Genomic DNA, 20,227 nt, shown 5'->3' on the forward strand with positions numbered 1-20,227 from the left:
TAGTACCTTTCTCATGCCTTTGTAGCTATCTTTACTCAATCGCAATACCATTGCATCTGATTCAAGTTTCTTCTTCGCAAACTGCAGGGTGAATGCTATCATTATTATGGTCACTGCTCCTTAGGAGTCCCTTCACCTTTAGCTCCCTAATCAAATCTGCCTCATTACATATCACTAAATCCAGAATTACCTGTTCCCTCAAGGACTCTATTACCAATTGATTTGTAACCAACCTGATTTTCCCACTTCATCTGCTTATTGATGACCCCATGAGTATTTTAATAATGCCTTTCTTATATCCCTGTTCTATCTCCTGATTTATTTTCTGCCCCATATCATGACTACTGCTAGGAGGCCTGTACATAACTCCCATCAGGGTCTTTACTCCTTTTGCGGTTCCTCAACTCTACGCACATAGATTCCACACCACTTGACTTCCTGCTTTTGATTTAATTTCATTTCTTACTGACAAGGTAACCCTGTTCCCTCTGCCTATCCAGGAGAAAGTGAGGACTGCAGATGCTGGAGATCAGAGTCAAAGAGTGTGGCACTGGAAAAACACAGCCAGTCAGGCAGCATCTGGGGAACAGGAGAACTGATGTATTGGGCATAGCCCTTCATTCCGGAAGAAGGGCTTATGCCCATAACATTGATTCTCCTACTCCTTTTGCTTTTGCTTTTCCAGCATCACACCCCTCTCCTTTTCAATAGGATGTGTATCTCTGGATATTTAGTTCCCAGCTCTAATTCCCTTGCAGCCACATCTCTATGATGCCCACAACATTGTACCCAGCAATTTCAGTCTGTGCTAAGATAATTTATCTTGTCTTGTACACTGTGTGTATTTAAGTACAATACCCTCAGGCTGGAATTGACTGTACCCCTTCTCATAGTTATCTCCTACTTGCTGTGCTTGAAATAGATTCCTGAGGATTTCCATACTCTGTTTTATTATTTATTCTGGAAGCATTAATAACCTCTGCTGAGCCCGACCTGCCTCGAATATTTTCCATAATTTTCCATTCAACTGAACGTCCCAGCCCAACTATTTAGTTTAAAGCCCTCTCCACAGTCCTAGTTGTGATTTGCCAGGACTCTGGTCCCAGCATGATTCAGGTGGAATCTACCCCAACAGAGCAGATTCTCCTTCCCAGATACTGGTGCCAACATCCCATCAATTTGATCCTGTTTCTCCCACACTAATCTTTGAGCCAATCTGAGTCCAACTGGTACTGTCGTATCTTCTGGCAGAAGCCAGAAAACAGGTTAAAAGTCAAAATTAATTTCAAACATTTTTCTGGGAAATTACTCTCCAATTCCCTTAGGATATCAAAAAATAGTCCCAAAGTTATCAGTGTGGTCCAATATGACCATGAATTACAAGATGTTTACTTTTCCAGCTGTCCTTTACAAATACCGTCTAAACACAGGGCCTTGAATCCTGGGTTCCACCAGTCTCCAGCTCAGTCACAGCAGCCCCTTAGTGAAAATTGGGAGATGAGTTTGAAGTAGTTAATGCTATGTCCAGAAGTCCTCCTTCTGTGTTGTTCTAGTTTTGAGCAAAAATTGTTGTAATAATTCTCTTTTAAAATTGCCAGTTGTAATATCAGTTATTTCAGTGGGATTTGGGATAAGTGTATTTATCAGTTGTGGTGGTATAATGTTTAGTTTACTGGATTTATTATCAAAATAACTGAACTCATGATGGAGGGATGAGTTCAAATCTTGATGATGATTTGTGCATTTGAATTCAGTTAATTAAATAAACCTCTAAAGGAAATCCATTTCGGTAATAATAACCATGGCGCTAATAATTGTTTTCAAAAACACAACTAGTTCACTAATATCCTTTTGGAAGGGAAATTGCCATCCTCCCTATATGTGACTCACTTTGTATCAAAATCTTTCACAAAGGTACAAAAGGAGTAGTACCAGCCAGGTCACTTGACATTTACCTAAATATTGGATTTGGACAAAACATAGGCACAGGCACTCCAACACCACTTGAAAGGAAAACCTTACAAATCTGAGCGGGCTGCTCCATAAACTTAAAGCAACATCCTAACTTGGTCACACTGACAAAGTAATAACTGTCACTTAGCCTTCCAGAAACTATTCACTCCCTGAGGGAGTGGCACAGTGGCATACAGTTAGGAGGGAATGCCCCTGCACAACTTCAATATTGACTTCAGACCTCATGAAGTTTCAGGCCATTAATTCACACATGATCAAATCAATGAATTCTGTGCCTTCATTTGGCTAAACCCTATTTCTCCCTAGCTCCATTTCTCTAGCACTGTCAGCTGATTAATCAGTATTATTTCATGTCAAACACTACTTTGTAAGAAGCATCAAACATGGACATGTCAAGTATTGGTGACAGCTGCCTTGATTAGCTGACTACAATTTACTGAGAGGCATTACCTCTGCACAACTCCAGTCAGGGCCTACACAAACAGCAGTTCCACCATTGTTAAAAGGTTATAAGGGAGTTAAAGGTATTTCCTGGCATGTTTTTGTGTGCTTGCATGTGTAAATGATAAGACCTTGTATGGTTATGCGAGTGAAAATGAGAGAGCATGAGTGCATAACTGCATGCAAATGCATGTGTGAGACAGCACATATGAACAGGTGGAAGTAGGAGCTGCACCCATGAACAAATGTGTCCTATATACATATGGTTTACCTACTGTCCTCAATAGCATCACGACTGACTAAGCTGGTTGAGTACTGAAGATAATAGTTTTTTTTTAAAAAACAAGTTCTTGAATGGGATGTGGGAATTATAGGAAAGACTAGCATTCATTGTCCATCTCTCATTGCCCTTGGATGGGCATTGGGTCTCCCAGCCACTTCAGAGAACAGTTACGAGTCAACCACATCACTGTGAGCCTGCAATCACATGTAGGTTAGGTCTTCAAAGTACAGCAGATTTTCCTTCCTATAGGACGATGAATCAGATGTGTTTTTAACGACAATTGACATTGGTTACATGGCTGCCATTAGATGAACTTTTGATTCCAGATATTATTGAATTCAAATTTCACAACCTGCCCAAGGTGGGATTTGAAACCACATCCTTGTAACATTAGCCCATGTCTCTGGATTACTAGTCAGGTGTTATTACCACTACAAAAATCTGGTTTGGTGGCAGAGTCTCGTGAATCAACAGGAGGAGGAAACCACATCCTTGACCACATCCTCAATAATCTATCTGTCACAGACTTATGTCCACATTGACCACAATAATCAGCACAGCATCCTCATGAAGACAAAGCATCATCTTCACAGTCAGAACATGCTTCATGTGACACTACCAACATGCTAAATGGGATAGAGACAAAACTGATATAAGAACCTTAAACCTGGCATTATTGAATTGCAGCAGTCCATCAGAATAGCAGCAGGGTTATATTTCACCACATTTGTATCTCACCATCTGAGAGGATAGTAGAGGCAGAAACATTCATAATGTCTATTAAGTAGTTAGATGTGCACTTGTGTTGCCAAGACATAGAAGGCTATGGACCAAGTGCTGGAAAGTGGGATTAGAACACTGCAGTTGGGTGCTTGTTTTTGACCAGTTGTAGACTCAATGGGCTGAAGAACCTTTTTCTGTGCTATAGATCTTTGTCTCTTTAGAAAATAATGTTGGGCACAAAATAAGGTGAATGACAAAGGCCTTTTCCCTTGGCTACGGGAATTCAAAACTAGAAGGCATATTTTTAAGATGAGAGGGCAAAGATTTAAAAGGAACCTGATGGGTAACTTTTTCACACACAGGGTGGTGCATATATGGAATGAACTGTCAGAGGAAGTAGTGCATGGAGGTACAGTTACAACATTTAAAAGGCATTTGGAGAGGTACATGAATAGGAAAGGTTTCAAGAGAAATGGGCCAAACACAGGCAAATGGGACTAGTTTAGTTTGGGAAACCTGGTCGGCATAGATGAATTAGACCAGAGGATCTGTTTCCGTGCTGCATGACTCTATAACCTCAAACAGCAAGGTACCTAATACCGATCTTTCACTTGAAGAGAATTGAGACTTAAGGCAGCTGGTAAAGAATTTCTCAAGTATTCCATGCAGGGATTGATGCCAAGGGAGTAGGAGCAGAAATGAACCTGGTACAGTTCCTCAATTAAACGCACAGTTCAGATAGATGACTCTGTAAGGCATGGAGAAGTAGAGAAACTAGGATAGCTCCCCAGTGACAGGAATTTGATGACCACTGTCAACGTGTGGCCACATAATCCATTGATCCAGGAGACTGTAAGCAATGTCCTGCCATTGAAGGCTGAGCCTACTGATTAAGCTGAATTGTTTAAAACTGATGCTTTCACAAGCTGAAAAAGCTGACTGTTAGTTTGTAGACCCTGCTGTTAGAGTTCTCACCTCCTCTCAACTGGATGTCAGTGTCCATCAGCTCTGCTCTGTGAAGCAGCATGTGGCTGAGGATAAGGTAACAGCTGCCACTGCCCTGGTTTTGTACCTATTGCTGCTGCAGTTGTTCTGCAGCTCTCTTGACCTATCAGAAATACAAGCTGGGGCTGCGTAATCTGCTCACATGCTATGGGGAAAGTAGATAACAGGAGGTGCAGGCAATTTGATTTAATTTTCTGTTTTAGTTTTCCAAAACACTGTTGTTTCAGTGAGTCCCATTCGATTGGAAGATAATCTAATTGCTTTATTCAAAAAGGGAGGGATGCAGAAAACATGAAACAACCAGTTAGGCCAGTTAACTTAACATTTGTCAGATAGAAAATGTTAGGAGCTATTATTTAAGAAGTTATAGCAGGGCATTTGGATAAGTTCAAGGTGATCAGGCAAAGTCAACATGATTTGTCAAAGGGAGATCATGTTTGACTAATGTATTGGAGCTTTTTTTTAAGGAGGCAAGATGTAATGTGGACAAAAAAGCACCCATGGCTGTGTGTACTTAATCTCCAGAAGACCTTTGATAAGGTGTAAGTCAAGAATTTATAATGGAAAATAAAATGTGATGGTCTAGCAGTTCACAAATTTGTATGGATGTTTTCTGGCTAACAGGAAGCAGAAAGTAGACATATTAGTGGGCATTTTTCATGTTGCAAGATTTAACAAGTGATGTGCCATAAGGATCTGTGTTGGGACCACAACTGTTTACAAATTATATGAGATGCATAGAGGAAGGACTTGGAAGGAATTTAAGCCAAATTTTCTAAAGACACAAAGGTAGATTGGAAAGTTGATTGTGAAGAGGACAAAATGAGCCAAGAAAAGATAGATTAAGACCAAAGTTGTGGCAAATAGAGTATAATATAGGAAAATGGAATTTCATCCATTTTAGCAGGAACAATAAAAGCATGTTAATGAGATAGTAAGAAATTGCAGAATTCAAAAATGTAAAGAGATCTGGGAGTCCTCATGCTTGAATTGCAATGGGTTAGTATGGATGTATAATAAGTAACTAGGAAGGCTAACAGAATGCTATAACTGATCGAGAAGGGATCTGAGCACAAAAACGGACTAGTTAGGCCTGTAATCACTGAATTTTAGAAGAATGAGGGGAGATCTCATAGAAATGTGTAAAATTCCAACAAGATTAGACAGGGTAAATGCAGGAAGAATATTTCTAATGACTGTCGAATCCGCAATGGGGTCACAGTCTAAGGATACATTTAGTACGCTATTTAGGACTGATAGAGGGAAAAATGTCTTCAGACAGTGGTGACCCTGTCCACAGAAAGCCGTGCTACAGAAAGCAATCCCTTCTCTTCACATCCAGTGTCTCAGTGTTATACAACAATGGTGTGAAGACCGTGGGATGGTGGAGGTAGCTCCTACTCCAGACGGGAAGGAGCCTGATGTAAGGACGTTCAATGCCCTGGCCAGTTTATAGTGAATAGCAATGCTGCCCTCATCCTGCTCAGAGGCTAAATGTTCAACTGCAAAGAGTAGGAGGTTTGCGGTGCACCTCCCTGGTAAAGTACAGATATCGCATACCCAATGTTTCTTGATTAGGTTAAAAATCACACAACACCAAGTTATAGTCCAACATGTTTATTTGGAGCCACCAGCTTTCGAAGAACTCCTCTTTCACTATGTGGTGTAGAAGCAGTGCTTTGAAAGCGAGCGCCTCCAAATAAACCTTTTGGACTATAACCTGGTGTTGTGTGATTTTTAACTTTGTCTACCCCAGTCCAACACCAGCTCCTCCAAATCATTTCTTGATTAGATTGAGGTAGGAGAATTGCTCTCTGAAGACCTGCGTCAAAATGACCTGTTGCTGAGAAATATTTTCCTATTCCTCTTCCTCCTCCTACCAGCCTCTATTGTCACTCAGAGAGTCATTCAGCATGGCAACAGACCCTTCGGACCAACTAGTCCAGGCCGAACATGTTCCCAACTACACTACTCCCACTAGCCTGCGTTTGGCCCATATCCCTCCCATCCTTTCCTATTCATGTACTTATCCAAACACCTTTTAAATGTTGTAATTATACTTGAATCCACCACTTTCTTTTGTAGTCCATTTCACGCATGAACCGCTCTCCTTTTTTTTAAATGCTTCTTGTGTCCTTTTTAAGTCTTTGTCTTCTCAAATTAAAAAATGCCCCAGAGGTTTGAACTCCCCTACCCTAGGGAAAAGACTTTTGCTATTCACCTTAACTATGCCTTACAGGATTTTATCACCCTCTATAAGATCATCCCTCAACCTCTTCCTCTCCAGTAGAAAAATGTCCCAGCCGAGCCAGTCTAGCTTTTACAACACAATCTTGCTATTCCTGGCAACATCCTGGTAATTTTTTTCTAAACCCTTTCCAGTTAATAATGATCTTCCTATGACAAGGTGACCAGAACTGCACACAGCTCTCCAAAAGAGGTGTCACCAACCTGTACAACCTCAACATGGTGTCCCAATTCCTATACTCAAAGATCTGAGCAATGAAGGCAAGTGTGCTAAACGCCTTCTTATCTACCCTGTCTACCTATGATGCAAATTTCAAAGAGTTATGTACCTGAACTCTTAGGCATCTCTGTTCTACAATACTACCCAGGATCCTACCATTGACTGAATGAGTCCTGCCCTTATTTGTTTAGCCAAAATGCATTATCTTATATTATTCCAAATTAAACTCCGTGAACCCATTGACCCAACTGATCAAGATCTCTTTGTAATCTTAAATAACCTTCAATGTCCACTATATCACCAATTCTGGAGTCATCTGCAAACGTACTAAACATGCCTCTTATATTTTCATCCAAATCACTTACATAATGACAAGCCAAAGCTGATTTTGATTCCATCCCTGTGGAATATTGTTGGTCACAGGCCTCCAGTCCAAAACACCACCACCCTCTGTCTCCTACTGTAAAGGCAATTTTGTATCCAATTGGCAAGTTCACCCTGAATCTCATGTGATCTAACTTTATTAATTAGTCTACCATGCAGAAGCTTGTCAAAAGTTCTGCTAAAGTCCTGCTGTCACTGTTTTTCCCCCCTCTCGTGTCATGCTGTGTACTACTGAGCCATCTTTAGAATATCAACGTCTGCTGTGAATGTACTTCAGGCAGCTGATGGATGGACTGCCTTACAGGATTAAGAGCTATATCAGTTTCCACTGTGATAGCCAGAATGAGCCGGCATTTGCAGGCACTTCTCAGACTGGATTACCAAAGACACAGGATGCTATCAGTTGCATACACATGACAATCTGTGCACCATCACAGCAGTCAGTATTTTTTTAATCTACAGCAAGGAACATAATTACATCTACATGCAGTTATTGTGCAAACAAAAACAGCTCATGCAAGTGTGTAGAATGTGTACAGGCCTTTGCATCTCAAAGGGTCCTTGAATCTGGGTGCTGCCTTTGTGCATCAATCACAAAGAATACCTGGCTCCCAAAAATTCCAATTCTACATTGCCCTTTTAAATAAAATGGAGGAATTTTCATGGGGCTGTACACATTTTTGTGTACAAAGTTAAAATCAAAACTTATTCTTCATGCTCTTCAATTCAACTACTAATTCCAATGCACTGCCATGACCTTCAGCAAGGAAGTCATCCCATTTTATTGAAGTTCATGCAAGATGCACTCAAGAGGAGAAGGGATAATCTTTTTACTGGAAATGAAATATTGGAGAGATAGGAAATAGGAGAAGAAGGAGACCATTCAGCCCCAAGAGCCTGCTCCACCACTTAATAAGGTCATGGTGGATGTGTTTGCGTTTTGAATTCCACTTTTCTATCTGCCCTCAATAGCTTTGATTCCATTGCCTAACAAGAATCTATCCACCACTGTCATAAAAATATTCAAAAGACCCTGTTTCCACCATCACCTAAGGCAGAGAGTTCCAAAGTTGCACAACATTCTGAGAGGAAAAATAGTCTTTGTAACTCTGCCCTGAAAGGGGGAATCACTATTGGGAGGAAGAACACTGTAGGTCTGAATGAGAAGGCCTGCTTCTTTCTGGCTGAGGACTTGAGCACCAGGAATATTGTGACCCAGACCATATACAGGAAGTGAGGTAATGACTTATTAAAGACTTTTGAGGAGACATTTCAACTTAGACTCTGCCATTGGTGTCAATAGCCACCTTCATTAATATGTACACCTAGATGTCAGAACATAATTATCTTATTATGACAAAGTTCTAAGCAAAGCAATACTAAATGCAGTGTAACTCACAAAGCATAAATATATTGCTAATTATCCCTCTATGCATTTTTCTGGAACAAAATATTCAGTATCATTGGTGTGCTTCAAAATTCCTGCAGTAATGGAACTTCATACCTAATTAAATTTAGGTTTACAATCCTTTAGACAACTGTGTCCTTTCTGTTCAACATAACATAAGCACTAAGTTCTCAGTTATTTGCTTCAATTAGTAAATAGAAATCTTTGATCTAAGCCTTCTGCTTGCTTCTTGCAAAGTTCTGAGCTGTACAGAAAAAGAACTTTAATAAATTACTGACTCACCAGCTGGGCTTTATTCAGGTTCACAGTTTGCTGATAAAGTTCTGCATGTCTAATATGTCATCACTCGCTAAAATTAGCTTTGCTCATGTTTTCTCTCCCTGCATGACTTCAATTTGAATCAGCTGTCTACAGATACTCGATGTCTTTAACTATATAATCTGGAAGATACATAAAAAGCTGGTCACATCTCAGAGCTAATAAAGAATTGTGGCATCAAAAATGAGCAGCTCTTCTAACTTTATGCCTGCCATAATGCGGGCAGGAGTTTGCTGGAAAGGCAGAAAGTAAGGGCAGGCCCCAGATATGCTAACCTGTTTGGATGAGCTTAAGAATTTAGAAACTTTATCTTCCTCTGCATATTATGATTCAATTACAATATTCTTTTATTATTGTAGGAAGAATTGGGATTAGTAATACAGAACTTCTATTGTCTTGACTTTCAGGTTAAAAAATACATCTGGACAGATCAGACATACCTCGCTGACTCTGGCTTGGAATGGAGACTACCACTAGGCTGGGAACCAGGTCTAAGCCTGCAAAGAGGATCGGAATTTTTAATTTTAAAAATGGTATAACATTTTTTCTTGACCTGGACATTACTTCAATGTTGTCCCCCTCCACCTAAACCCCACAACTGGGCCTACCTATACACTTTTGGATGTTGGTAAGGTTCATATCATTTGGTGTACTGGCTTCCAGTCTTGTGTAGATCCCTTACGGTCCAGTGCAGGGCAGCCCCACAGAACATAGGAATCTCCTGGATCTTCAGATATAGCTATTGTGGTTTGGTGTTAACCCTTCCAGAGCCAGAACACCCGAGTGTATCTGGGTCCAAACTATTGTTCTTAGAGCTCAGGCTTGTCTCCAGTTCTGTCAGACTTCAGGACCTGACTTGAAGTACTGCTAGATTGATTGGAATTGGGTATATTGCTGACTGGATTTCTAGCCCATGGGGTGTGAATGGGGGTATGACTGCGATTGTTTTTCTCATGTTGGTCCCCTGGCGCAAAGACTCCAAAGTGAGAACAGGTCAGAGATCCAATCTCCAACCAATGATTGAACAATCCATTGAGTGATGCTATAAGAAACCCTTGGGTCACCCATATGGTAAAGTCAAATGTGAGGAGACAAATGGTAGCCGAAAAAGTGACAGAATGGCAGAACATGTGAAGGAAGACTGTGCTGCAAAGGATGAAGAAGGCTGCAGTTGCAAGGTAGTCCTGGTCATGCTTCAACATTTTGGGCAAAAGCCCTTCATCAGGATTCCTGATGAAGGGCTTTTGATCGAAACATCGATACTCCTGCTCCTCGGATGCCGCTTGACCTGCTGTGCTTTTCCAGCACCCACTCTCAACTCTAATCTCCAGCATCTGCAGTCCTCACTTTCGCCAGGTCATGCTTCGCCAGAATCTAAAAGTGTGGTGCTGGAAAAGCACAGCCGGTCAGGCAGCATCCCAGGAGCAGGAGTGTAGACGTTTTGAGCGTAAGCTGATATTCCTGATGAAGTGCTTACGCTTGAAACGTCAACTATCCTGCTGCTCGGATGCTGTTTGACTGGCTGTGCTTTTCCAGCAATACACATTTTGTCTCTGGTCTCCATTATCTGCAGTCTTTACTTTCTCTTTTGCCAGAATTTGACCATCAACCCACCAAGATCACATGGACAATAATAGTGCCCAAGGCTGCCAAATTAAACAAAGCCATGGACCATGGTCTCCCTATGGTGATACAAGATTGCCAATAGGGATGGGGCTGTGAACCTAGGAGATCATTGTCAAGAATCTTCATACAGGTGACAATTGCATATCATTGAGTCCCTTTGTTAGAATAGATGAGTCTTTGTCAATAGCTTTTGAAACTGAGGAGCCTTTTTCAAGATGGTCTCTGCTCATCCCAAATAGGGAGAGTTCTAGAAGAGGTATCTTGGATAAACATGGCACCTTCTGTTTGCTTGGAAATGGCATTCAGCAGGCTCATAATTTTTTAGATTACTTACAGTGTGGAAACAGGCCCTTCGGCCCAACAAGTCCACACCGACCCGCCAAAGCGCAACCCACCCAGACCCATTCCCCTACATTTACCCCTGCACCTAACACTATGGGCAATTTAGCATGGCCAATTCACCTGACCTGCACATTTTTGGACTGTGGGAGGAATCCCACGCAGACACGGGGAGAATGTACAAACTCCACACAGTCAGTAACCTGAGGTGGGAATTGAACCCGGGTCTCTGGCGCTGTGAGGCAACAGTGCTAACCACTGTGCCACCGTGCCACCCACAATTTTGTGACTGAAAGAAATCTCTAAACTTTGGATGTTTATAATGTTCGACCAATTGTTTAAAATTACAATAACTCTATCAAGTTCAATATCTTAATGAAGAGACTGAATATAAGAAGAGAAGAAAAGAAAAGGAAGCTAAGCTTGTACTCCAGATCACACTACCTTATGCAATGTCCTGCCAAATGTACTCAATATCTGAAAGCCAAGAATCAACCAGCTCAGTTCCATGAAGAGCCAGGGCATTAACCCACTGCCCTGAATTATCCTTGAATTAGGGGCTAACTGGTGACAATCAAACAGTTGCTTTCATCATACATTGCCTGTTGTCTGCAGTCACAATATATCTCCCCATTAGGAGGTTTTGTCTGTCTTTAACATGTCAGTGAAGCGTAATTTCTCATTAAAACAGGAATGCAGCCAATGGATAATGCTGGCTGCATGCCTAGATTGTAATACTGAGCTGGCAGCCCTGCAGTGACAGGTTCCAGGTGCAGTCAAATTTCTAGCTCTTGGCTGCTGCCACCTAAACAGTCCATTTTAAAACAAAATGCTTCATTAAACGTTACACTTAAGAAAGGTTAATCAGCCTTATAGACAAAATTTCCATTCTTCACCTACTTTCAAATCCAGTTGGTATCCCAATCGTCTTGAGAACCTACACTTAATTAATGACACTCTGAACTGACAATTGAAAGGGTCTTTGTTGATGGAGCTGATTTAAAGTATACAGAAATCTGAAGTCAAAAAACACCTGATTAAGTGGAACATAGAACGCCAGTTTAAAATAGCTCAGTATAAAAAAAGACTGCAATGTATGCAGTGAAATATCTCACTCCTGTGAGACGTGTCACACACAAAGGGAGAAACTGGTCACTTAATCTATTTATTTTAATGTTGTATAAAATATAGCTTCTAAGATTGAATGTCTACAGTTCATTAGGAGTAATAGGTGTATCAGGACATGTAAGTGGCTAATCAGTTAAACTATTGTTATCTTTTCCACGTTCCTAGATTTAATTCTTTAACTTCTATTTACTAAAAGTAATATTTACTAACATGCCTATATGAAATTATACATTATTAATGGGGTCAGAGGATTTGACAGTTTGGATAATTTTATTGGAGGCAACTGTACATAAATGGGATTGACATCAGAAGCAGACACCATGATGATGGAATAATGATGTTGGCCCTTCAAACCTGCTCCACCGTTCAATATGATCATGGCTGATCATCCAACTTGTTACTCTGTTCCCGCTTTCTCCCCATACACTTTGATCCCTTTGGGCCTAAAAGCCATATCTAACTACTTCTTGAAAACATTCAATGTTTTGGCCTCTACCACTTTCTGTGGAAGAGAATTCCATAGGATCATCAGTCTCTGGGTCGAGAGAGAGATTTAGAACGGAACAGAAACTCGAACCATGTGTGAAGAGGAACAGACTTTACCAGACTCACTCCTGGGATGGCAGGACTGACATAGGAAGACAGATTGGATCAGTTAGGACTATATAATCACTGGACTTTTGAAGAATGGGGGAGCACAGTGAGGTGTGGAAGTCACATAGGGATCAACAAAATTCTAACAGAACTAGACAGGCTAAATGCGGGAAGATGTTCCAATGACCAAGCAGTCTAGAACCAGAATTGCATGTTAAGGATACAGATAGGCCATTTTGGATTCAAATGAGGAGAAATTTCTTCACCCAGAGAGTTCAAAATCACACAACACCAGTTTGTAGTCCAGCTTTGAAAATAGAACCAGTCTGACTCAAGATTGACCTAGAGACCCCTCCATATCATGTTCACTCAGAGAGTGAGGAACCTCTGGAATTCTCTTCCACAGAAAGTGGTTGAAACCAAAACATTGAATGTTTTCAAGAAGAATTCAGATATGGTTTTTAGGGCCAAAGAGATCAAAGTGTATGGGGAGAAAGCGGGAACAGAGTAACTAGTTGGATGATCAGCCATGATCATATTGAACAGTGGAGCAGGCTCGAAGGTCCTAATGGCCTACTCCTGTTGGTATTTTTGGCAATTCTACATTTGCCTAATGAGGAAAGTTTGGACAGACTGGACCCTTTACAGTAGAACTTACAGTTAGGATGGTTTGATTGAAATGTATAAAATTCTGAATGATCTAGATCAGGTGTGTGCAGAAAAAAATGTTTCCTCTTGTGGGTCTGCTTAAGAATTAAGGATTACCCTTTTAGGACATAGATGAGGAGAAGTTATTTCACTCAGAGATGTCAGATTTTGGAACACTCTGCCTCAGAAGTTATTTGGTGTGTGGGGCACATTGAATATTTGTAAGTCAGAGATAGATAGCTAGGCAATGGAATGAAAGATGATTGGGAGAAGATTGGGATGTGAAATTCTAAACCTAAATGGATCAGTCATGATCTTACTTAATGGTGGAGCAGGCTTGAGGGCCAGAGAACCTTCACTGGAATGTTCCTATCCAGAAGAATGCATGTAAAATCTGGACGTAAATGGAGTGTGTTCTCACATGGGAAGACAATAAACTCAAGTAACATACTTTTGGGGAAAAAATTACAATGACCTGTAATATTAAGGAATAAAGGGATATTGAAGGGAGGTACTGTTAAGATGAAATATAAGTCATGCTCACTTTGAAGGATAGAACAGGCCTGAAGTGCTACATGACATACTCTTATGTTTTCACGTTCTTACTGTTATAACAGTGAAATAAAACATTGGCCTTCTCAGGGGATTTATGCCATTAATATTATTGTGTTCAGAATATTAGCTATATTAGAACATGATGTATTGCAAATATCAATCTATCTCATCAATCTCTGTTCCTTGTCAGCAATTCATTAAAAAATGCTTCCTTTTTCTTAAAATTCCCAAAATGCCATGTAATCCCTCTGCTGTACTATTCAATTGCACCTGGCATAAGCACCATCACAGATTCAAGTACCCTGGGGAAATTTAGGTTCGGACTTCAAAGAGTTGGCACAAGATGAAGTTGAAGTCACAACTGAGAAGTAAATGGTAGAAGCAGAAGGAAAGGAAATAGTTGCCCAGACTTGCAACCTGAGATACTCTTCATGTGTACTTTCAGGGTGTTCTTACCTTCTGGCTCAGCCTTCAAAACACTGATGATCAATAATCTAAAGCTTTCATGATATGGATTTGAGTAGTGTTGAACATCTTAGAACAGATTTTGACAAGCGTGCAGAAGTGCGTATTCCGATCTCTCAGCAGTGGGTGAAGGATTACCACAGCTGCGTCGGCAGGAGACCCTCATAGAGTAGGTGGATTAGGCTCACATAGTTCATATGTATGGTGAAGTTACAGTGACAGAGGCAGCAGTACCTAGAAAATTCCAGGCCGACATTTTGGTGCCATTTAATCAAGAATCTGAGTAATGTTACACATTGACTTAATTTAGTCTTGACAGATTTTTAAGCTGCTCTTAATTTTTTTGCATATTTAAATCACCTTTCTAAAAATAAGAGGGAATATAGTCTTCTTTGAAGTATAAATGGAATGTGCCTGTTCTATTATTGAGCTGAATTGTCTGACCGGGTGGATTAGTGAGAGCTCTGAGGTACAGATCTCAAAACACTGAAAACTCTTCCTCGATTAATAAAAGCAGAACCACAAACAAATTAATTTAATTATAAAGAGAACTAAGGATAATAGCATTTTTTTGACTTGTCCTTTGGATTTGCGGAATGCTGGTAAAGCTGCTGCTGCCGACTAACTTGAGAGCACTCAGTAACAATTGCCCTGCTGCATTTGCTTATGAAAGTTTTACCACCTTACTCCATTTTGATCCTGTCTTGCATCTGAACTTCCTGTCCCCGATTATGTACCTTCATTAGCACATGGAGACTACTATTCCATTCACATGAAATCAGGCCTTCTAGCTCTTTACCGTGTGCAGCATCATACTAGCGGTCTGGGTCTGAATCATCTTTTTACAAGAAAATTAGTCTTTGTATCCATCCCTTTGTATCGCTAATGCACTGTGATTGCAGTATCTACTCTGTAGGTAGAGGATACTGGAGCAACTCATCAGGTTAATTCATCAATGTGTTCAAAGCTGGAATGTTTGTTTTCAATAGGATGAGCACACCAATGCCATAATATGGCGACACCATACCTGCATGTTGTCTTGTGTTTCAAAACTCATATGTAATATACCTTTGAGTTGTGCACATGATATTGTCACCACATCATGGCATATGACCTGATAGTATAAAGGTCTTAGTCTCCATTTCTGATGAAGAGCTTATGCTTAAAACGTCGACTCTCCTGCTCCTCAGATGCTGTCCGACCAGCTGTCCTTTTCCAGCACCACACTTTTTGACTCTTGATCTCCATTTTGTTGAGTCCTGTTGCAGCATGACATACTGAGAAGAACGTACAACATTTTACACGTGAATTGATTACCATGAGCCCAGACAGGCCTTTATTTATTAAAGACACAGGCCCAAAGGGTAACACACGGCATACTGAGCACTGAAAAATCAGGATATTCAACAACTCATGAATGTATATGAAGCATATTAATCCTAGCAGTGGGGGTAGCTTTTGCAGCCAAAAAAACATTCCTTCACTTCTTGGACAAAAATTGCAATGGACATATTCACAGGGTTTGGGGACAGTTACGTTCTCAACACAGATCATTTATCCAACCTTTGCATTGTTTGATGAATTCACAATATTACGAGTGCAACAATTACTGAAACAATTATCATTATTTTCTACTTAGTCAGCATAGCAGAGCAGATAGAATTTTATAAGGGACTACAGTTCATTGGCAAACCATCCTAAGACATATGCTAAGTGAGGAGTGACTGATAACACATTGTCAACCCACTATCCATGCCTCAAACCGTCTAGCAAAATGAATAGTATGTGCTATCAGGATGTTTGCATTGCATTGCTACATTTTTGTGCAAAACCAATAGAGAAGGACTACTCTCCCCAGCACAGTTTATGTTCAAAGGCAAAGTGGGAGTCACTTTACTCAGGAATCAATTGTCAAACCATTTGGAGACACAGAACATCCTTCTATAAAGACAGGGGAGAATGAAAGAGATGCATGAACAGTGAGCGACATGCTAACCATACATTAGGAGAGTAAGGAAGACAAGCTAGTGCTTGTTCACTGATGCTGGGTGACAGCAAGTAATGGGAAAACGATCAAGTTTTTATCCAAGAGCAACTGAGAGTGACACACACACAAGGTTTTTGATTGACTTGTCAAACCTGTCCCATTCTCATCCTTCTTTTGGTCGTGAGGACCAATGAATGGGTTGATGGAGTACAGTTGATTATCCATGGCAGCTTCCATCCTATTCATGGAGGCAGACAGTTACAGGACTGACTGAGCCTTTCGCTTTGTTCAAGAACGTCCACCTCACAAGGAAATAGGACAGTACCTCAGGTATCCAGCCAGAGGGGGCACTCCACAGTCTATGAGATTGCAATGGTGGACAGGTCCTGCACCTCTTCCATGCCTACATGACTGCATTGGAAATTCCATCCAAGAACTATCAACTTGCCTCTGGCCAGATGATTCTCAACATGCCTGACCTGTTCGGACTCAATGGGAGTCACCCAACAAAACCTACAGAGCCAACAGGCTCCACTGTGACATACTTTCCCTACACCCCATTATGGAGAGGGGAGCTCAATGTGCAAAAGCAGTGGTAGGGAGAGGATGAAACAGGAGGAAAGAAGGCTACTAATGGCGTGTGTGAGCAATGGCTGGAAAGCTTGTAAATAGTTTGGGCACCATATGATGTGACGTAAATAGCTTATCGTACAATGTTATAGAGAAAGTTTGTTTTGCAAATAATGTGGTGTTGAAAATTTGCAACCACTTTTATGTTAATAGTTATTACACAAAAACATATAGACCTTGGAGCAGGAGTAGGCAATTCAGCTCCTTGAGCCCATTGAATATGATCATGGCTAAATCCCTAAGCACCTACATCCCTCTACATCTCATAATCCTACAGTTTAAGTAATACTCTGTTTTTTTATTCTTCCAACCACCGTGAGCAATTTCATGTTTTCCTACACTATACTCCATCTGCCAGATTTTTGCCCACTCAAACCTGTGAATACTTTCTTGTATTTTCTTCGCTACATACTGTCCTACCTTACAAAAGAGTACATACTGTTTTAGGGATAGATAAAATCATAATTATTGAGCACAATGCCCAAACCCTGCCTCATAGTGAAATCATCTTCAGCCTGGTTGACAGAGAAAGGTTAAGAAACTTACTCCACCCACTGTGAATGGGTTGGCAGTCATTCTTCATCCTGATTGGGCAGTTGAAATTTGGTGGAAAATGGCACACTATCTAGCTCTCACTGCTGAGAGTAAGTTCCTGGATCACTCTGAAAGTCCATTTACTCATTCCCCCACATCAGTCATCCACAAATGGCTTAAATCCTAGGCAGCTTCTTTTCCCTTTGTTGGCATAGATATTTCATGTCTCTGCCAGAATCAAGTATTCTTTGAGTTCTGCTGAGAAAAAAAATGATTTTGTCATGTTTCTTGGTTGTAGGCTGTACATCCCCAGAGGCTGGATCAAAGATCATAAAGCATTTGGCGTTCATAACAACAAGGCAAGAAGGTACCAACCCTACCCAACTAAATGGTGCTTGCAAGACTGTGAATCCAGTATCCAACATTACATATCATTCTGTGATTGAAAAGCATTTGTGAAATAAACCTGAGTGTGTAAAGAATAATGCTGACAATCAATTTAAGGTGATCAAGTCAGGCTTGCAATGTGGAGCACTTGCATGTTAATAGAAGCTAAGGCATTTATTCACAGAGTCCTGCTTTTTGCAGATAAAATGAACACTTACATATCTGTACCTGTTCCATTTAAATGAAATTGTTGACAGCTACTTTCTGGTTCATTTCTCAGGACAATGCTTTAGCCAATCAGAGTTAATCTGCCTGTGCTTAAAATTTAAACTAAGTTTGGCAGTTAACTGTCAGTCATCATTAACTGCTGCTTCTTTCTATAGTAATGCTTCTAACAATCAGAGTCTATCAGCACTGTCCTCTCAACTAGTATAAATATTACTTTCCTTTTACATTTTTAATTCTTATGCATTGTCCTGATGAGTGCAAGATAAAAATATTGATCAAATTAGAAACTTAGCTTCTGTCATCTGACCAGAGAATCTATTTTCATTGTTTTTCTAAATACTTCTGACAGTTAGGCCAATATCAGAATGGAGCTGGATATCACTTATTTATTTACCATCTTGTTAGATAGAGCTTCTCCCAGCGCTTTTCTAGATTACAAATTTAGAGCAAAGGTTCTACAATAGTAATGTGAAATCAGCCTTTTTACAGGTTAGAGAAATGTAGGCATCATTACAAGAGTATAATTTGTATTGTAATGACTTCATAAAGATTTGCCCAAATAGGAAAAGATAGGCTATTTTGCAAGTTCATGTGAATTGTGTGATGAATGATAAAATATAGACTACTGATTTTCAAATTTTGCCCTCTAATTTTAATACCTAGAACTTTAATGGACTGAAGACTTTCACAAAGGAGGAAACTTGTGGTTAAAGTATTCAGTAAGCCACAGTATTCAGCCTTCATGAAGCCAACGTGGAATAAATGATATTATCTGTTCTGAAATGAACATTTCTACCAAAAAACATTGAAACTAGTCCATCGAGTCAGAAGTGAAGAACTCTCCTGTCCATTACAGATAATCACCTGTATGATAAATTTAATATATTGGGAAGCAATACAATATGTGAAATTATCACGTTTGGGAGTAATGCACAAAATGGCTTATATTTCAAGTAGTTGCTTTTGGTAAGAGCAGAGGGGTTTCTTTATGACTGGAATCCGCTGGAATAAGTGATCTCATTCAACTTCTACACTATTCCTTGGCTTTAACAACTTCAAATAGCTTTTAAAAAAACCACAGGCACATCTATGTTTACTGTTGCAAACAACCTGAAATTGCTCAATGATCCATTTAAATGGCTGTAGATGTGGGTCTTTTCTGCAGCTGAATGTGTTCGGCTGAGCGTGTCAAAGAGATAACATTAACTGAAGCGTTTCGCTGTAAAATGGTAGGGTTGATGTCAATATAGTGTTGTACAGATTGATGTCATAATCTACCAATGCTACCAATTCCACTACCCGCACAAGACACATGCAATAACTGTCTCACTTTAGTGGCAACAAGTGAGGTTCAAAGCATGAGTGTATGTGTGTGTGCCACAGATACCAAATTGAAGCCAAAACAGCACTTAACATGTCAGGTCCAGCAGACATTAAAAAGGCAAACTGTATGTTGGCCTTCATAGTGAGATGATTATAGGAGAAAAATACAGGAACAAGTACATCTTGCTGCATTTTCGGTGAGGCCAGTCCCAGAATATTGTATGCAGTTTTGGCTTCCTCACCTGAGGAAGATTGCTCTTGCTATAGAGGCAGTGCAGTGAAAGTTTACCAAATTGATTCCTGGGATGGCTGAACTGACGTATGAGAAGAGATTGAGTCAGTTAGGATTGTATTCATTGGTGTTTAGAAATCTATAAAATTTTAACTGAACTAAACAGGTTAAATGGAGGAAGGATGTTTCTAATGATGAGGGACCCTAGAACCAGGGATTATAGTTTAAGGACAAGCAGTAAAACTTTTAGGACTGAGACAAAGAGAACATAATTCACCCAAAGAGTGATGAGCCTGTGGAATTTACCAGAGAGAAAGTGGTTGAGGCCAAACATTGTGTTTTCAAGAAGGAGGTAAGTATAGCTCTTGTGGCTAAAGGGATCAAAACATATGGGAGGAGGGTAGGATTAGTGTGTTGAGCTCAGTGATCAGTCATGACCATAATGAATGATGGAGCAGGCTTGAGGGTGGAATGGTCTACTCCTGCTCCTATCTTCTATGTTTCTATGCTGCTAATGTTAACATCACTTTATAAGGCATTGAATACTT

At 40.2% G+C, this 20,227-nt stretch overlaps 1 long non-coding RNA gene across 2 annotated transcripts in view; it reads left to right on the forward strand.

The window, feature by feature from the left end:
• Positions 1-17,969, forward strand: part of LOC122559673 — a 58,432-nt gene extending 40,463 nt beyond the window's left edge. The window contains exons 1-3 of one of the 2 annotated variants that reach the window (XR_006314496.1): positions 9,148-9,251; positions 9,411-9,536; positions 17,808-17,969. This is a non-coding gene — a long non-coding RNA (uncharacterized LOC122559673). Of the gene's footprint in view, positions 1-9,147; positions 9,252-9,410; positions 9,537-17,807 lie in introns of those variants that run through there. The other variant, XR_006314497.1, reaches the window with a different exon arrangement.
• The last annotated feature ends 2,258 nt before the right edge of the window (positions 17,970-20,227 follow it).

Source organism: Chiloscyllium plagiosum, chromosome 19, assembly GCF_004010195.1.
Source record: "Chiloscyllium plagiosum isolate BGI_BamShark_2017 chromosome 19, ASM401019v2, whole genome shotgun sequence".
NCBI classification, from domain to species: domain Eukaryota; kingdom Metazoa; phylum Chordata; class Chondrichthyes; order Orectolobiformes; family Hemiscylliidae; genus Chiloscyllium; species Chiloscyllium plagiosum.